Source organism: Eleutherodactylus coqui, chromosome 2 (assembly GCF_035609145.1).
Source record: "Eleutherodactylus coqui strain aEleCoq1 chromosome 2, aEleCoq1.hap1, whole genome shotgun sequence".
NCBI classification, from domain to species: domain Eukaryota; kingdom Metazoa; phylum Chordata; class Amphibia; order Anura; family Eleutherodactylidae; genus Eleutherodactylus; species Eleutherodactylus coqui.
The window spans coordinates 118891127-118907844 of NC_089838.1; the positions used below are offsets into that span (position 1 = coordinate 118891127).

Here is a 16718-nt window from a genome sequence, read left to right on the forward strand (position 1 = left end):
AAAAGTGCTTTTCCATCACATGCTATGGATGGTATTTGCTGGGGAACTCTGAGGCGGACAACCGCTCTGGATTCTGCAATGCAAATCTGTCCGTGTGCAGCCTGCCTTAGACAACCTAGCTCAGCCCTGTGCTTACACCCCGGGGCAAGGTGCAATACTCAGCTATTTCAGAAATACATAGATGGTCCTTCCCAAGTTTCCAGGACTCTGAGGTTGTATCGCAGCAAAGTGCTGATAAATCTCAGTGGGCTGCAAGATCTTGACATAGTGGAAGCAGTGCGCTGGTTAACAAAATATAGCAGCACTGAAGAGCCCAATTCCTAGACGTAGCACTGGGAACACCAGCTGTACGGGGACACAGATAGTGCAGTACAGCAGATTGTACATGTCTCTTCTAGCCCTGGCATACCGGGAAATCTCACTCACGTGTCACCAGACAAGCTGCACCGATGCCGTCTCCTACCACTTCCTCAAGATTGCTACAGTCCGCTTGTCTTAAAACAGATTCATTTCCTTGTTTCATTTGACACAACTTACAAAGTAGTGTTTGTAAACTAAGAGCATACATATTTACAAGATCGCAGTCATTTTCCTGCTCTGTAGCCCAGTGCTCAGTGTTCACAAACAACTATCTGCTTGTCAATATGACTCATAGGAAGAGTTAGTTTTACAGGTGCAGCCGCCCTTTCTAATCCTAAACAATTACATCACATGAGAAAAGACCTGTCCCTGATAAACCCCATAATTCTCGCTGAGAGTGACATCCGATAGCAGACAGAATCAGGATTTTGCATAAAAGACATTTAAATACTGTTAAACGTTATATGGGACGATATCACAGTACAGTAGTATCTAACGTGTGGCCGTTATACAACTGCAGTTCACAAACAGCACGTAGTGAGACTCGGCTGCCATGAGTCTGTGTGCGGCCGTTGTTTACAACCACGAAGGGGATCGGTTTCATCGCCCATGCTACAGTGCAGTACCTGCGCTGCATCACTAGCATTCTTGCCATAAGAAAGGAGCCATTAGCCAATGACATTTGCTCCTGCTGATGGGCGGGTGGGCCTGGGAGAAATGGCTATAGTACATATTTATTCTATCCTCTTGTATATGAGGAGTCGGGGACTAACGGCAGGAAAAATGCAGTCCTGAGGACGGATTCATATGTGCATATTTTGCACGCCAGACAAATCTGCTGCAAAATCTGCATATTCTAGAAATAGAGCTCTATTGTTATTGCCCCGCCTTGGTCTGTTTGGATAGCATATTGCCCCGGCCACAGAGGGACAGATTTGGTCTTTCAAAATGTAGGGATTGACACTTGATTTAGTAGTAATCCAAATCTATACTAAACTCAACTCCCTACTTATGCAAGCAACATCCCAAGTTATAGCAATGTTTCCCAACACAAATAGTCAGTTTTAACATTGTACATTACTACCTATTAAGGTGAATTACTGCATATCAAGTATTCCTACTTAACTTTAACTACTCCTCAAAAATCCTAGGAGCAGAGTTTACACTACAGGTAAGTATTTAATGCAACCTCTGTACATGAGTCTTTATGTAAGATTGGCACATTTTAATCTTAAGAAATGTAATTTTAGACTGGTGTAAGAACCGCTAGTCTTAAAAGTGTTTTCCAAGCTTTTACTATTGATGACTTATAGCTGATCAGCTGGGGTCCGCTGCTCAGGATCTACAAACACCTAACCATCCGGGATCCCAAATGGTGGGCCCCCATCACCCCCCACCCCCCACCAAACTTCTACTGATGACGTATTCTGACAATAGGTTGTCAATAGAAAAAGCCTGGAAAACCAACTTTAAATTAAACCCGTCGCCAGATTTATGATGCCCTACGCTAGAGCAGCATAATCTACCGACAGAGACCCTGATTAGGTCACTGGGTCACTTGTTCCATGCAGTAGTTTCTATACAAACAGACCGTGCGGCGGCTACCCTGCTCCCACACTAATTGACTTCTTTCTTCCTATGAGGCCGCTTTCAAACGTCCGAAAAAAATTGCGTACAAATCTCGCACAAATATGAACCCTATTCTTTTGAATGGGGTCATACACAAGTGATTTTTTTTCTTTTCCCTGCATCACAATTCGATGTGATGCGGGAATTAAACTGCCCATTGGACTGTTCAGCTGAGAAGGAGTAGAGCTATAAAATGGTACTAATTGTAGGGATTTACCATAAAACACTACGCTGAGCTCCTCTTGCTCTATAACATGGCTTGCTCACATTGTTACAATTTTCTGACCTTCTGCTCAGTTATAAAAGTAGAACAAGTAAATTGACAACAATGCCAGTCACCAATTCTGAGTACAATGGGGTTTGTTGAGTTTGCATTAAGCTGTCTGACATTTTACAGGGAAACACAAGCTAAGTGATGTTGCACTATTTTATTTTTTTAAGCTAATTTACCAGAACTTGTGACGGAGGCTACAAACAGGACCTCGAACGCAGAGGTCATAAGAACAGCAGGTTGAACAAAAGCTACCTCAAGTCGGAGTTTCGCTTTGTCTATTTGTTATCCAGTTGCAGACATTCTTTTATTGAGCAGTGCAATAGAGATATACTGCAATCATAACCCGGCAACATGCTAATAAAGACACATTCAGGTGATTCAAGCCTTTACTTAGAAAAAAACAATACACATCCTTCCATGCAGAATAATTTGTCCGTCTGATTCATAATCACCATTATGTCAGCTAACCAAATATTTGACTTGCTTTAAAAAGATAAACCTGTAGCCAATGAAAAGAAACTGTTGCAGTGTATTAGCCCAATCCTCCCTTCTGCATTATCCCAGACAGCGCAGAGCTGAAGAGGAGCACACAGCACCCTTCTATGTAGCGGCACACTGCAGAGCCTTGTTTGCAGGAAGAATTAAGGTGCTGTACTTCACACTACGTTCCCAGCGCTGGCCCAGATTCTTGTACCGCTCTTACATTGCCAGCGAGAACCCAGGCAAGAAGTGTAAACATCCATGCAGAAGCCTGGCAGCAGGCTGACATCTCATGAGAAAGATACCTTGTTACAAATGTTCCTGCAGGAGATGGAAATCTGGACCACTGCTTGCTGGCTGCCCAAAACGAGAGGAAACCCTAGAAGGCAGATAGACCCAGCCAAGGCCAAAGAAAAGTAGCAGTGTGAGCCTGAAGTCCGCAGAGGCTGCTGCACAATGTGCGATTGTGTCTGCTCCATCCTCTTCAGTCCGCTCCGTGCAGAGACAGGGAAGAATAATCCCAGCCATATAGTACAATTCATAGCATCAGATTACAAAGCAAACAGGACAGGCCATCAATATTTACTGGGCTCAGTGTCATAAAAAAGATGCAAAATGACAAGTTTTAGGTTAAGCATAAAGGGAAAAAAATGGACAATCCTTTGGAGTCATTAGTAACTTTCCGATAACCTGTATTTCTGGTTTAGTTCTGTCTAAGAAAATACACTCCATTGTGTAACAACCCGCTGCACACTGCATTCAGCTGCTCCTTGGCAACTTTACATCATCCTTTATAGTCCTGACAACTACAGAACATGGAAAAGCAAACAATGTACATTTCTCTCCACAGCGGTTGGAACAGGTAACGGTGCGAAAACCCAGGGGGTAAATACTTGATAAGACTTGCAATCTAATGTCAACCTTCAAGGTTTCTATAGAATAAAGCAACCCTCCAGTTTTGGGACAAAATGATGTCCGTGGACCGAAGAGGGAGGGAGGTATGTAACTTTCAGTTTTCTTATGCAGTTTGTCCTAGCCACCAGTTCCGGGTCCCGTTTTTGGCTTAAAGATGGCCGACAATCTTCACACTACCTAACCCCACAGTACATTACTACGCCAGTCTGCCTAATGATTGCACAGTACTTATTGGCTACAGATGTAGCGAAGGTCAACACGATTAACACGTTAAAAGAGCGCTTTTACATGGGACAACCTATGGGGTACAAGATACCTGACATATCATTCCATCCGCCCACCTCCATTCACAGTAAGTAGGCAGTCATTCATAGATGAGCCACTACCTGTTTACATGGGACAATATGTTGTTGAGTTTTTGTCCGTGCAGAAAGAATAAAAAAATTCTCCATCGTTCAGTTGGGCATGCATTTACACTGAATAACTATTCGGATTCCCGCTGGACGCAGGAATCTAAACGATTTATCGGCCTGTATGAAAGGTTCCTTTTACATAGAACAATCACTCAAAATTGGCTCAAATTAACGAATCTGATTGATAATCATGCAGGGTAAATGCACAAAAATCACTCACAGCTTTTTTGAAACTTTCAGTCAGCTTAAAAACCATCGCTGGATTGCGAGCGCTCTGCCCTTCACATAGAATGTGAACAAAGTGCTGAGTGAGAAGCCCGCGATCCTGCAGCGAGGTCTGTCAGTGTAAATGCTCTGCCGAGCACCAACGACCTCAGCGGTGACATCAGCGATCATGCAGTCGTTTACCCGACTTGTAAAATGGCCATTACTTGCTCTGCTCAGCTTGTTTACCTTTTCAATTACTTTACAAAGACTTTTGATGATTTAAGATAAGAGTACAAAAGTTTTTAATGGTTTAAGATAACTTGCTGCAATAAGTTATGACAAGTTACGGTACACACCTACAAGAAATGCTGCAGACATTCCAAAGCAGAAAAACATGTGGCAAAATCTGCAAAAACAAAACAAAACAAAAAAAAAAAAAACACTAAAATTCTACCCTTCACCTAACCATTCTTTGTGCTGTCAGCACAACCCAGCGCCTCTAGCGAGTGCAGTGCCTCTGGTCAGGTGATGCAGAGGTAGCATCACCTGACCAGCAGTGCAGCGCCCACTACAGGCTGCAGGTGGTGAGTGAAGAGTTGTGCTGACAGCGAGAAGGATGCTAAAATCAACTGCAGATTAGAGTCAAAATCCGCACCGATGATGCAGATTGACTGTTTCTTTTGCAGAAATCCTGTGCATTTTGCTGCTGCTGTGGAAAATCTCCAGCATTTTGGCTACAAAAAAAGAATTCTTGAAAACATTAAAAAAGTCATGTATCAGTGGTCACCCCCCTATTCGATAAGAGCCTTATGACAACCACCAGGATGTGGTCTAACGAACATTTAAAGGGAACCTGCCCTCAGCCCGCGTAAAGTTGTGACAGCTAAGCAGGGTCCAGTGGCTTGTCACTTAGTTGTGTAGGCCGTGCAGGTTACGCCAGCGCTGTGATGTGACCATTCGATTCATCTCCACCCAGCCGCTGATTAGCAGCCTTCTCCCTGTGCACAGTAAGGGCTTGTTCACATTGTGACTTTTGGGTTCCATTATCTTGCTCTATAATGGGGCAGGAAAACTGTTACCCAGTGCCCGAATAAAACCAACATATGACGGAACCAAACAGACTGTAAAACAGAACACACGAGCGACAAGAAGCAACAATCAGCATGGCAATCACTGGGTGCAGCATAAATGAGCCACCGGCCCCTTCCATTACACTGCACTACTGAAACCAGTCATCCCAAGCCAACTGACTGAGAAGACAAACACAGGCAGAATGAACTCTGCCTACACCTAAAGATACCTGCTTGTCCAAACAAGCCGCAGTCCTGCATTCTTGACATACCAGTTACGCATACTTGGAAATTTTGATTCGCAGTCTGAAAGCCATTTTATGAGTGATGAGTCAAAACCAGTGCAAAGGATCAGGGCTTGTGAAACCGTCCGTCCTCGGGTTCAGGCAGTCATCTGGAGCTACCTCAGGGGTGCGGAGTGCAGAATGTGCACTGAAAATGCTATAAATCAGCAAATACTACATACAGCACTAATGTCTTCCCAGATATACCTGGCTTTTAACCCCGCGCTGCCACAGAAAAGGCATTGCATCTTTCAGGGCGAATGCCTTTCTAGGATGAATCTGTGATCCACTGCGGGAAGTCAATAAAAAAACCGTCCGACCTGCAGTCCATTCGCAATTCACATTACAGATAGATTGCGGGTACCCGCGTTATCGCCTAGCAACAGTGCCGGAAGGTTAAAAAAAAAAAGAAAAAAAAAAAAAGATTTGAAGAAAAAAAGCTTCCAAGTTAAACAGGTATGTGCGGACGCGGGCCGAATCCCGCTGCAGGCTCCCGCATGCAGAGTCCGACCTGTCCGTGTGAGACCAGCCTAATTCCTGCGAAACATCTAAAGGGTTAATAAACTTCCTGAATGCCATTTTGAATACTTTGAAAGGTGCAGTTTTGAAAATGGAATGATTCATGGGGGGATTCGGATATATAGGCTCTAAAAAGTAAAACCACTTAGATGACTGCAATATAAAGCAGGACTATGCTAAATGGTAATCAACAATTTTCGTGGTGTTTCACTGTCTTATAAAGGAGAAAAACTCACTTTGATTATTGCTCATTTTCCACATTTCCAGTAATTAGATTTTATATTAAAGGGGTTGTCCCGCGACAGCAAGTGGGGTTAAGCACTTCCGTATGGCCATATTAATGCACTTTGTAATATACATCGTGCATTAAATATGAGCCATACAGAAGTTATTCAATTACTTACCTCCGTTCTCGCGCTGTCTCTGTGTCCCCGTCGCCATGGTGCCGACTAATTTCTGCCACAGCATGCCATTTTAGCCGCGCTTGCGCAGTCTTCTCTCTTCCCTCTGTGTACGAGCTTCTCCAGCGTGCCCGTGCGATACAGCTCGTCTGCGCATGCGCAGACGAGCTATCACTGTACGGGAGCGCGCAGGGGCGGCTATTCAGCTCCCGGCGTCCCTTTAAACAGGGGTGATTCACCCCGAATCAGCAACAGCCAGCCGGGACCATCCAGGAGCAGCTAGCCGGGACCATCCAGGAGCAGCTAGCCGGGACCATCCAGGAGCAGCTAGCCGGGACCATCCAGGAGCAGCTAGCCGGGACAACCGACCAGCAGCCAGCCGGGACAACCGACCAGCAGCCAGCCGGGACAACCGACCAGCAGCCAGCCGGGACAACCGACCAGCAGCCAGCCGGGACAACCGACCAGCAGCCAGCCGGGACAACCGACCAGCAGCCAGCCGGGACAACCGACCAGCAGCCAGCCGGGACAACCGACCAGCAGCCAGCCGGGACAACCGACCAGCAGCCAGCCGGGACAACCGACCAGCAGCCAGCCGGGACGATCAGCAGCCAGCCGGGACGATCAGCAGCCAGCCGGGACGATCAGCAGCCGGGAGCCACTCGGGATCAGCAGCCGCCAGCCGGGACGAACGCAATACAGCCGCCTGGGTAAGTGAGTTGTCTGTGGGTGCTGTGGGTGCTGTGGGCGCTGTGGGCGCTGTGGGGGGGGGGGGAAGGGTTAGGTGTCTGCGGTGCTGTGGGCGCTGGGGGGGTGAGGTACAGAGGAAAGGTGTACTTACCGGAGCTTCTGTGTAGTCACGAGATGGGAGAAACAGCTGTTTGCTGTTTTCTCCGGTAGACTGCACCTCCCGCTGTGACGCTTTCTGCCGACCAGCCAATCAGGCGGCTGGATCGGCGTTCCATTCATTTACAAGAACACGCCTCCACCGATGACGTCAGTCACCTGCTCACGTGACCGGCGTCTCGGGAGAGTGCATTAGGCATCCAGGAAGAGCGAGCGGTGCACCGTGGAACGCACCCAGGGACTCAGCAGGCGCCATCTTAGAGGGAGAAGTTTTAAAAGTCATTTTTTCTGCGAAAGTGTAAGTACAATGCGGTTTATAACCGCTCACAAGGGCTGCTTAATGACGGGGGGTGACAGGGGGAATGGGCTAATATGAAATTTTGCGTTTCTGCCTCGGGACAACCCCTTTAACAAAGAAAATAATAAAAAAAAATTAATGTTCACCAGCAACGTCCCCTGTCCACCGGTAAACCGCTATCGAATCACGCCAGCCGACGCTTCCCCATAGCATTGCTATGGAAAGCGCCGACACCTGTCCACGAGCGGAGAATCATTGCGATTCTCCACGGTCAGCCTATCAGATAAGGCTGACTGGCGGAGACTTGGCGGTGGCTCCCGCGGCAGAGCTTCACAACAGGATACCACATCGCCTGTGGACAGCCGGCCTAAGAAACTACAATATATCCCGGGGAAAAAAAACAAACAAACAATATCATGTCAATCAGTAAGAAGCTTTCCAAAGTTATCACAAAGTGTCAGATTTGAAAAATACAGCTTGGTCCTTCAGGGGTTAAAGCAGATTACGGTCCCGCCTTGAACTAGTGAACACTTCATCATTAGGACATGAAATACTGCTAGTAAGGGATATTCCTGCCATGAAGATGCTCGCTGGTGTTCTGCAAGCAGACGTGAGATGGGTTATGTAACGGAAGGCCAAAATAGCAATGAGCATACGGTTGCCTAGCAACAGTGTACAGATCGCAGGTTTACAAGCATCTTGACATTTCTGTCAAACATTAATACTTAAACACCGGTCACTATTACTACACAAGCAGAAGAAAGGAGGCCAGCAAGAATCCGGGAGAGAGGAGCCGTCTGCCAGGTCGGAACTTCCATTCTGGGTTCGCGTTAGACACATGAATTCGTTTTCTAGAACAGTTCTGAAAAAGATTGTTTATAGAACCCAATCACATATTACTTCAATCCCTTGGAGAGACAGCCATTTCCTTCCTCCCCATTTTGGGGGGAAAAAAATTGTTTTTATTTTTTCCTTCACCGCAGTATGAGAGCCATCTTTTTTTGTGCTGAATGGAGTTGTATTTTTGAGTAGTACAATTTAATGCAAGAAACAATGTATTAAAAAAATCTTTAAAAGTTTTAGGTCTGGTGACGGGGGGGGGGGTCCTGTTTTAGAATATTCTGTGGGACTGTACAATTACATAGTCACATGACTGTATAAAAAGAGCATGTTAGAGAGGCAGAGTCTCTCAGAAACAAAGATGGTCAGTGTCACATTACCCGATTTAACAGGTCCAACAGTCACCATCCTGTGCCATATGGCACCCAGGAGCAAACCGCAGGGCCAATTATTTCTAGCTCCACAAACCATGCACACAAAAGCCTACATCTGATAGTATGAGGTTGCATTAGTGCCTATGATGTGGGCAGTTTACACATCTTAAAAGGCACCATCAATGCTGAGCAGTATATGAAAACAGGCTGAACAAACTCTGAACAATGATGTCAAATGACAAACTGGCTTGTCTAAACGGACATTTATGAAGGCCTCATTCACATCACATGTTCCGCTAGGAGCCTCCGTCACAGATTGTCAAAAACACAGGATGAAAAAAAGCACAGCATGCAGAAACTTATTTTTCTGGTAACTTAACAGAAGCCTAACAGGATTTGGTACAGTTAATGAGCCTCACTGGTGTATATGACAGATCCATTCCTGCCAATAGTTTCAGTTTTGTTTTTTAAATGGAGCAGAACAGAAGTGGGCTGACTGGGACAGGGGTCAATGAGTACATGACCGAACCATCATTCCCAGTGGCTCTTACTGGCTGCCATGTCCCTTGTCACATCTCAGAATTAAAAAGGAAAGCATAAGCAGCAGTTAGGCCGTGTGCACATCACATTACAGGGAACCGCTCCCCTCCCAACACCACCGCAAACGTAGTAAATCTATAGCATAGTGCGCATGCAGCAGTTTGAAAGTGTGGCATGCGGACCGGGTGGTAGTGCAGGTTGGGGAGAGCAGGCCAGTATAAAACACCTCCCGATCAGCAGGTACCTAGGTTTATGGTGCTGTCAGGAGGCGACATGTCCCTTTGCTCTAAGTTTATTGTACATGTTGGATAAAACAATCCGGAGGGGTCATTCACCCTTCGGAGGAGGAGCGCCATGTTGGCATCGGGCAGGCTGATCCGCTATGCGGTATAGAAAAAAAGTGCAACCTAATAAGTTTCTGCATGCAGAGGCGTCTGATGGGAAACATAAGTAACTCCTGACGTGCAGGTTTGACAGTGTAGGTTGCAGAGAACACGTACAGCAATCCCACTCCGTTAAGAATTAGCACAATTTAGTTGAGTAAAGGAAATAGTCCCCGCTTCCCTAATGTTTAACCCTATATGATCCAACCAGTGCATGAAAGACATTGGCAGGTATTTGACTTATGCATCCTCTACAAAGTCCCTATACAACAGCAGCAAGCGGAGATCTTGAAAACCATGAAGAATTGATACAGAAAATCTGTAATAATTTTTCTTTAAGCATTTTCTAAAATCGGAATACAGAAGTGGCGCACAAGTCTAAAAACGTATAACATGTTTACCTGAACCAACACTATTACATCGAGCCTATAGAGCTAAATAAAAGTAGCAGAATCCCAAATCCAGAGACTCCAGCGTATATTTTCGCCCCGGTGACGTTTTCTCTTTATCTGAGAGACGTGCGTCTGATCTGAGTATACAGCCTGACGAGAAACAACCGGAAGTACGGTCCACTTTATAACTGCGCCGGGACCCAACAAAGCAATGAATGGCCCCTTATGTTCAGATTAGGTCCATTATAAACGCTTCCTACAGCGAGAAGGACGGGGGAGTCGCTTTATCAACACCTACACACAGCAAGCTTCTCACTGACATAATGAATATGGAAACCATAGCAACCGAGGCTTAGGCGCCGCAATCCGAAAGATACGGAGGAATGAATGGGTTTTAGCCAAACAATACCCTTCTACAAAACACACAGAACAGATGGATACCTGCTAAATCTGCGGACAATATGTCACCCGGCAAGAGCGAGGACAATCCACCGCCATTACTGCGACATGCTCAGGGAAACGCGACGATATTACACTTCCAAACCTGGGATTTCCCTGCGAGTGCCGTGTGCTGAGCGATGAGTTTGCATTCTCGCACGCACCATTATCAGAGGCGCGGACATCGCATGGTTCAATACTAAATCGTATCACACTTACATGCGAGTGTGTTGCGATTTTTCAATCCCACAGCGTCGCTATAAGAGAAAAATCGCTCATGTAAGTACATCCATTTAAATAATGGGTCCTTTTCACGTATGATCATGCACACACAGAAATCCCACATAACAATTACCCACGTACATGCTTTTTAAGGCCTCATGTCCACGGGGAAAATCAGATCCGCTGCAGATTCTACATGTAGAATCTGCAGCGGGTCCCTCCTGCCCCGCGGACATGAGCGCTAAAAATAAGAATTTAAAAGCATTTACCTTTCCGTAGCGGGCGGGGACACTCTGCTGTTCCTCACGGCCGGATCTTCATTTTCGGCCGGCGGATGAATTCCTGACGCCGGCGGCACGTCGCCGGCACGTCGTCGACGTGCCGCGCGCATGCGCCGGGCACATCCGCCGAGCCGAAGCAAGGGAGATGCGGCCGTGAGGAAGAGCAGAGCTTCAGCGCCCGCTCCGGGTGAGTAATTCTTTTAAATTCCTATTTTTGGTCTCCCGCGGATCCGGACGGCTTCCATAGGCTTCAATAGAAGCCCGCGGGAGCCGACCCCGCGGGAGACCCGCATGAAAATGGAGCATGGTCCAGATTTTTTCATGCTCCATTTTTTTTTAAATCTCTTTTATTGACGATCCGTGGGTATTTATCTACCCCGCAGGGGGTCAATGCATCCCTATGGGGTGCGGATCCGCGCGCGGGAGATCCGCTGCGGATTTTAAATCACATTTTGCCCGTGGACACGAGCCCTAAGGCCTCATGTCCACGGGCGGGTCGGATTCTGCATGTGGGAGCTCGCAGCAAAATCAGACCCTGCCCACGGCCGGGGGCAGCGCTTACCTGTCCGCATCTTCACTGCCGACGTGTGCGGAAGTGCCGGCGCAGTAGGGATTTTTTTTTTAATCTTCTGCTTTCCCATGGAATCCGCAGTTCAATTGCGGACGGGCTGTGAATTGGATAGCTTTCATTGACTTCAATGGAAGCCGTCCGTGTGGGAAACGCTGCAAAATGGAGCATGCTGCGATTTTCCAGACCAAAAGGTCCGCAAATCTAATCTGCATGCTTTAATTCAGCTGCGGGTGCCCGTGTCTTTCTATGGGTGGCTTGATCTGCAGATCGTCCGCAATTTAAAATCTGCCCGTGGACATTGGGCCTTAGGCAACCGATACATGGGCGAGTACTTTTGCACATGCAGGGTCAGTTCACACACACAACACACCCAGTCTGCGGTTTAAAAGGCTATTTAGCCTAATGAGGTCCAAACATGCTCTTTTTCATGGAATTGAGCAGCGTATTGTACATTTGCGCATATTTACGCACCTGCCATAGACTTCTATGGGGTCTTGGTGCACAAATATGCAGAAATATAAAGCAAGACTATTTTGCACCCGCACAAAATGCACGCCAAACCACACTCATGAGAACGAACCTATTGACGTCAACGGATTCTATTCTCTGCGCGGGTTTATTTTTTACGTGCGCAAATATAGTCGTCTGAAGACGCCTTAAGAGTTGAAGCTGGTGACACAGCAGGGTTGTGGGGAATGCCCTCGTCTCCACTACACGGTGGCCAGAGAGCCACAGACACGGGCCGCTCCATTACAGGATTTCTCATTCCATAAAACCAGTAATTACAATATCAGTTTCTAATCCATTTTCCCATCTGTCACAATCCGCTTGCACAATTTTCATCAGCTTTCCTTCCATTGTTCGCACATTAGTGACAATTCCACGTAATGTCCTTACAGCCAGGGCGGATTACGGTTCCTGCTGTCAATCTAAAAAATTCCGACAAGAACTGAATGGGGAGCGGATGGGGCCCCGTACATGGACAAGTCGTTGGAGGGCATAAACAAATAGCGGGGTTGTCTCTATGGCTGGCAGGAGCGACTTCTCTAGTCCTCATCAGCTACCACCACCAGGAGAAGCTGGGCCTGGCTATACGTAACCCATACTGGGTGCCATCTAACATGTGGACTGGCCTATCACCGTGCCATGAGCAGAGGGGACTAAGGACCGTATTAAGGAAAGCACTTGTATCAGCGCAGTCTGCGACTTACCATTCACATCAAACCTCAGCAGTACAGTCACGCTGGCAGCCTGGGCAAACAGACCAACCGGCTACTGGCGCCTGATCAGAGAGAAGGCTCCTTATTCCCTGCTGGCACCACTTACCATTGATGGCGAGTAAAGACCTTTCTCATTTGCTGTCCGGCATCAGTTTTATGCTGGTCCAGCGCTGCGGGGCGATTCGGTACTGTACTCCACCTCATCTGGATTTCTGCCTACGAAACGGTCCTCAAAGCATAACTTTGTACAATTGTCAATGCTTAACTCTCGCAAAAATAAATAAACTTACCGTACTTCATAAAAAATAATGTGAAAAATGATTATTCAAAAAAATATATACTGAACGGCCACTTTATTGGAGACACCGGCCCTTTCTTAATTGGAGTTTTTCTGTATAAAAATTGGACATGTGACCCTGGAGTGCAGCATAAAATCAAGGGAGCGAGTCTTCATGGATCGGTTTTAGTGTGAATCTACATTGGAATGGGAAAACTAAGCGATCCGTGCAACTTTGAGTGAGTGACGGCCATTGGTGCCACACCACCCGGGGCCAGTATTTCAAAAACAGCTAACTTTGTGGAGTTTACTTGTACAACAATGTGGAGAGTATACCAATTGAAGAAAAACATCCAGCGAAAGGCAATCCCATGAATATAAATGATTTGTCAACAGGGGTCAAAGGGGAAGAGGTCAAGAGTCATGCTGATGGACAGGCGATGGTGCACAGTCAAGCATATTACAGCCAAATACAATGCAGGTGGGCCAATTAATGTGTCCAAACAACGCAATCATCGGTCCTTAAAACAGATGAGCCAAGAGAGGCAGAAAGGCTGCAGTGGGCAAAAAGAGGAGGAAAAACATTGCCTGATCAGATGAATCCAGATTTCTGTTGCACCGTGCTGGTGGAAGAATCACAATTTGGCACAAGCAGCATGAATCAATGAACCCTTCCTGTCCAATGTCAGCAGTTCAGGCCGGTGGGCTAATGGTATGAGGAAGGTTGTCTTGGTATACCCCGAGTCCAGTACACCCGCATAAACTATTTCAACAACTAATTGAATCTATCCCCTGATGAACGGTTCTGGTGGCCAAAGATGGCCCAATGCGCTACTAGATTGAGTATATTGTACTCACATGGAAGCAGGACAGATGAATTAAGATGCTTCTTGGTGACTGTTGGCAAAACAATTTAATAACACACCACAAAGTGTTACACCTTACATAATAGGAGTCATGAGGCAACATCTGCAGGAGACAGTATTGCTCTGTTAATGCCAGGCACACCAAAAGCTTTATTAGCAGCACAAGTCACCGAGCGGGCAGAGGAAGGGCTCGTTAGTTGTATGGCAGATAAATCATACAAGCCTGGCATGACAGGGGGTTATTCCTATGTGAGGTACACAATGCCCTAGGGCAGCAATTTCTCCTGCGCTGGACAGCATGAAAACAGTAAGTTCGTCAGCTTCCACTATGGAGACGGGCAGAGGTGCACTTACTTATTACACCTACAAGTATCTTTCTAGCGTTTACTGAACTCCTATAAGTGTGGAAAAGGCCCTTTTATGTGTGGGGCACCGAAACGCACAGTTGTGGCTAGTTTAACTATTTTTCATCTAATCAGCTATCACACATGATACACAGGCCGCAAGACAGAATGATTAGTCACATTAAAAAAAATTCATCAATATTTTAGGCTGGTCTCAAGAGTTTTTGTAATTACCACACAGGTGTTTCTTGCAATAAAAAAAATGCTGTCTTCAGATGTTGGCTGTAGGCCAAGTAGGGAATTATTAACACACTACAAACGTGGCTTGTTTTGTAGCTTTTTATCTCACTTTTGTTTAGCCAATTGGTGCATGCTCCAGGTATGGTCTTTTTGGAATTTTGTCATACTGCTCTATATGACAAAGTATGCAAAAAAAGAAAAAAACTTGCTAAAAATTTTTAAAAAACTGTTGGAAAACTTTAAAAAACTATGGAAAGCGCCAGCACACTGTCCACGAGTGGAGAATCATTGCAATTTTCCACTGGCATTGGGAATTGTGAAAGGTCTGGTTTTCCTTGTGAATGTATGCATATGGACAGCGTATCGCCCACACGGAAGAAAGCTTGCAAGCAGGGAATGACTTCAGAACATCGCACAGTCGGCTGCTCAAACAATAAGTTTCTCTTCCATTTTCTCTCTCGCTTGTATCTAGTCTAGCAAATTGCGAGTGAATCCACGTCCATACGCAATGTTAATTGCATATGCACTGCGTATCGCACGTATCCTTAGAGATCAATGGAGCATGGAATCTGCAGTAAAATAGAGCATGCTGCGATGCTTCTGCCACTCATAGAACTGGCAATCCCAATCTGCATGTCTGAGCGAACCCGCCAAAGTCCATGCCCTTCAATGCCCGAGTAATATCGTCTGCACGAACGGCGATCGCGGAATCCAAATACTGGCCTTATACACAACCAATATAAACTGCCCATTTACTGTTAAGGGAGGTTCCGATGCGCTTCGCCTCCATTCACAGAACGACTATTGCATATCTCGAAGCACAGGAGCAACAGTTGGTGGGATGACTGCCGGCGCTCATGTGCCTGACACTTGTCCTGTGTAAAGGTACTTGCAACTCCTCAGCCCTGCCTTGGAGGAAAGCTTAAGATTTACACATACAAATATAAGCATAATAGTGATTTTTTTTTTTTCTTCTAGATGGGATGGATTTAGGAAATTAACTCAATACAATCCAAGAAAGTTAAAGGGGTTTTTAGGAAGTGAAATTAAAAATTATGTAGGCAACAAATGGTTAAAAATACATCATACTCTCCTTTGGTGTGCCTCCTCCCTAGTCAAACCCAAGAGCATTGGCCCCTACTGCTCCAATCCTGTAAGAAGAGGTAGTCACATGGTGTTCATTTCAGCCAATCACAGACCTCAGCGCTGACTACTATGAATGGCACATGACCGTTGAAGCCTTTGAATTGTCAGGAGCACAACCAACAGAACATGACTACCTCAGCGGCGTATGAGGCAAGTCGGTCTTATTTTTCTATGTTTAAAGGGGTTGTCCGAGTTATTTGCGGCAATGGGAGGATGCAGCGGACATTAAAAATAAACACAATCCTCACTTTCCACTGCATGACACTCCCCCGCCGCTGCTCCCTCCGGACTTCTGTTTACAAGCGCTGCAGCAGTCATGTGGTTGTTCACCCATGTGACCTCCCCAGCCAAAAGGCGGCCCATCAAGAACGTCCCTGATTACATCCCGTAAACCTGCCAGGGCCTCTAGATAACAAGCCCATGAGACAGGTTTAGGGGACATCACTGGGGCCGGGTGACAGCACCCATCAAGATAACTGAAACAGCAGTCTGGCGCTACTGTAAGCATATTTTATAGTTTGGGGCATGTCTCCTATAATCCTTCACTTCCAGAAAATCCCTAAATAATATGTCCAGTGGTGACATAATGCTTAAATAGCTGCATTATCCAATAGCTGCATGTTTGACATCGCTCGGGAAAACATTACTGCATATACAATTTGGGAAAAAAGAACATTTCTGGAAAAGCCCTTTAAACAGATTGCTTCTATGAAAAGAAACATGTAGCATCTCTCCCAATTGTTGGGTACATAGTAAGACTATTATTACGAGATGTAAATAGCCGCTACAGAAGCATTACATCACATGGCAGAGATCTGTGCATCACCATTGTTCCCAACTAGCACCAATTCTTCACATTGTTTTCTTTCAAACCCGGCGCCCATCCCC

General features: G+C 46.1%; 1 protein-coding gene across 3 annotated transcripts in view; it reads right to left on the reverse strand.

Moving 5' to 3' along the window:
* CDK17 (cyclin dependent kinase 17) overlaps nt 1–16718 on the reverse strand; it is a 136427-nt gene that overhangs the window by 116310 nt on the left and 3399 nt on the right. Inside the window, exon 1 of one of the 3 annotated variants that reach the window (XM_066591457.1) lies at nt 538–555. The exons of the other annotated variants lie outside the window; for them this stretch is intronic. The gene's annotated coding sequence lies outside the window, so the exon portion shown is untranslated. Of the gene's footprint in view, nt 1–537; nt 556–16718 lie in introns of those variants that run through there. 3 annotated transcript variants of the gene reach the window in all.